Below are 3,686 nucleotides of genomic sequence, written 5' to 3'. Positions count from 1 at the left end.
CCATGTCCATCCAGCTTCACAGCTCCTTCTCTTCCCACTTCCTTGTATTGGAATAGGAAGAGGGAGACACAGCAGAAGAGGAAGTGGGGAAGAGCAAAGAGCAATGGGTGACTTTAGAGTAGGTGGCACATCCCCAGTTAAAGGGAGGCATGACTTGGCATGCCAGCTCAGGTGTCAGGTGGTGCCTTGGGTCACCCAATCAATGTTCACCCAACCCTTCACCCAATGTTCTCATGTCCTACCCCAGATCTTAATCCAAATCCCCTCCAAGACCCTGATCTCCCAAACAGGGGTTGGGATGGGGCTATAGCTCAATGGTAAAACATCTGATTTGCATCTGATTTGCATGGTTCCTGTTTCAACTCTTGCTATCGACCAGCAGTAGCATAGCTAGAGAGGGTACAAAGCACTAAGTTTTGCAGGTGCCAGAATGTGCAGGGGGCTCTCCCCCTGCCCTTTGGAGCTCTTCCCAGCTGCAAGAACAAATGGAGGCGTTCACCTTCGTTTTGCTCTTGCCACCAGAGATGAGGATGGGGTCACCTTTTTTTAGGACCGCTTAGCTTAGCGGCATAGTTATGGGGACGGTGGTGCAGTAAGTACTGCAGGCATCGCAATGCACCATGTAAGTGGCCCTCTCGCTTGTCAGCGGGGCCATTCTGGGAAGCGGCAGCAACACACGTTGCCGTCGCTGCCCCTGAATGGTCCAACGGCGAGTGGGAGGAGCCACTTACATGGCACATTGTGGCACCTGCAGTACTTACTGTGCTGCCCCCTATAACTATGCCACTGGCTTAACTTCATTTCCATGTGAATGCATTCACTCAAATACAAAGGCGTTATGCAGTGCACGGCCTGGCATTTAACAAACACACACTTCAAGTCATGGTGCTTGGTTTTGAACGATTGATTTCTTCTTGTTAGGTCAATTCCCATTTAGTGCTATAATTTAACTAAAAACAGCAAACACCAAGGCAAAATCACTCTTTTTGCTTTTAGAGCAGTGGAGGACTGACTATTGCAGCTTAAATGAACACTCTACACAGCCAGACAATGAGAACAGCTTTCAACAACATATCAGTGGAGGGAGTGGGGCTTTCAAGTCAACCTTGGTATGAGAAGTGTTGCAAACATGCCCCTATTTTCATCCATGGAATATTGACAGGCATGTCAACGACAGAGATAAACATAGCACCTGAAAGCGTTAAGAAGACTGTCACAAAAGACAGAGAACCCCACACTGCATACAGTGGTGACTAAAGCAAGGATTTCTATACATAAGGAGACAGCAGGGCGACTATAAGCCAGTTGGACCAATTGCTCCCAACTGCGCCCCATACCTAAGGGTCCCATGCTAGGGTAATCTACCCTAGCCTTGCATGCAATTTTATATTAGAATGCGCTTGGATCCATTTGGTCCATTAACTCACGTGCACATTTTGATTGCTTTCCATTCTACCATAGAGATATAAAGTATATAATAAATGTTATTTATATTGCTATGATTCTACAGACCTTGGCTGTGAACCTGGGGACCCACCAAAAATGTTTCCAGTTGGGTCTCACAGCTCCTTAGTCTGCCCCTGGGGGACAGTTTCTGAAGGATACAGCCACTTGTGCCAGTGAGCAGAGGGTTAATTACCTAGAGCAGTGTTTCTCAAACTGTGGGTCAGGACCCACTAGGTGGGTTGTGAGCCAATTTCAGGTGGGTCCCCATTCATTTAAAAATGTTTATTTTCAATATATTAGTCTTGATGCTACCAAAAGTGGGCAAGGAAATCTCAGTGGCCAGTTTGGAAAACAGTGATTAAAAGGCTTAAAGCCAAACCCCCACTTGATTTGCATAATTAGCAGAAACTTCATAATATACAAATTAAGCCACTTGGATTTGGAGGGAGAAATAATGGCAAGCCTATATTGGTGGGAAACAAAACAATTCATAATTAATCATTCTTAAGTCCATTGAAATAGATGGGTGATTGACAGATGCACAGTGGACATACACTGGGGGAGACTATTTTTAGTGTAACACTCTTGTAGCCATGACAGACATGATTGTCACATAAAGTGCAAACAGCTACGAAGTTCTGCTAGATGCTTTTGGTCAAGTCATATCTCTCAGGATTTCTGTGAGGCTGTAGCACTGCTACAGTACTGCTACTGCAGCAACTGTTACCCTGCACATGCCTGATCTTGTCTGATCTCAGAAGCTAAGCAGGGTCAGGCCTGGTTAGTACTTGGATGGGAGACCGCCTGGGAATACCGGGTGCTGTAGGCTTATATCATAGTCTTTCGAGATTGAAGGTTGCCGTAGTACTGCTCTAAGCTTCTTGGACTGGCACCATTTAGTTGTAGGAAATAAGGTTTGTTTAGGCCTTGACCCATAACTATCAAATTGTAATATGCAAGAGAAGTTCATATTTGATATCTTTAAGAACTCTCAATAACTAAATGTGAGTGAGAAGCTCCTTATCTCTCATGGTGATTAAACACAGGAGAGGGGCACAGGAAATGTACTAGTTAGCCATACCAACCTGTTCCCAGATCCTGCAGACAGGGTCTGGCAATCCAAGCCATGTCTGTTGTTTTGTATTCTTATGCAACATCTGAAACGCAGGCTCATGTATCTCATAGTGGAGAGGTATGTTGTATTTCAGTGGCAGGAAAAATGCAATTCCATTTTTTTTGGATGTTACACCAAAAGGCCAGCTAGAAGAATTGATGCTTTCTCCTTTTTTTCCTCCTACTTTAGATGTTTGTCTTGATGGCTCTGCTATGTTATATGAAATACGGTGCAGCGAGCCCTCCTTATCCATGGATTCAGCACCCACAGATTTCACTCAACCCACACTGGAGGGCTTCAGATGACTTCCCAGACATGACCAGGAGTGCCTTCCAGTCCTGTCTGGGAGGTGTTCTGAGGTACAGGGAGGCCACATGTGACCTCCCCAGACCTCAGAAAGCCTCCTGGATCCTTTTGAAAGATACTTCCAGGTCCAGAGGCAGGCCTGGAGGGAAGGCAAGGAAGCAAATGCCCCGAGCACTGTGTCTGTGCAGTGCTCCAGATTGCACGGGAAGCCTTATGAGGCTCCTGGCGCTATCTTAAGCAGTACTTCTGGTTTCCCAAAAGTAACACTGCGGGGAAGCTTCAGAACACTTTCCCAGTTGGTCTGATAATCATGCAAGGCTCCGTGGTGCTGGGTAAGTAAGGGGACAGCATCACGGACCTTCGCCCTGGAGCATGTAGTAGGGCAGGTCCATTACTGTCTAGGCCAGGTCATTCCCAGGTCTCTGCAGATACAGTTATCCATGGAAATCCGTATCTGCAGGAAGTCCGGGAATGGATCCCCCGCAGATACTGAGGGAACACTGTATATTCAAATATAATAGGTATATTTTATATATATCATACAGGTATAATGGGGACTGATGCTCTAGCAGAGGGTTATGTAAATATCCCTCCCAAGACTAATCAGGTTGCATTGACGATTTGGATCATCTCAGCCAGGGCTGCAGTCAAAGATGACAAAGCATTGTTAGAGAAAAGATCTTCAAGATGGTCATGCTAATTCTTCAAGGATGTATAAGACTCCCATAAAGTAGTTGAAAACACTAGTTACCAATTGTCAGTGAGAACAAGATAAGAGGCAATGGAGCTACATAGTGGGATAGCACATTTGGATTAAATA

The 3,686-nt window shown here is 45.6% G+C and overlaps 1 pseudogene; it reads left to right on the top strand.

The window, feature by feature from the left end:
* Positions 1 to 2,155: 2,155 nt before the first annotated feature.
* On the top strand, positions 2,156 to 2,275 carry LOC136657787 (5S ribosomal RNA; annotated as a pseudogene).
* The last annotated feature ends 1,411 nt before the right edge of the window (positions 2,276 to 3,686 follow it).

The sequence above is a fragment of the Tiliqua scincoides genome, chromosome 7 (genome assembly GCF_035046505.1).
Source record: "Tiliqua scincoides isolate rTilSci1 chromosome 7, rTilSci1.hap2, whole genome shotgun sequence".
In the NCBI taxonomy this organism is placed as follows: Eukaryota; Metazoa; Chordata; class Lepidosauria; order Squamata; family Scincidae; genus Tiliqua; species Tiliqua scincoides.
This window is presented reverse-complemented; position numbering and strand designations above follow the sequence as displayed.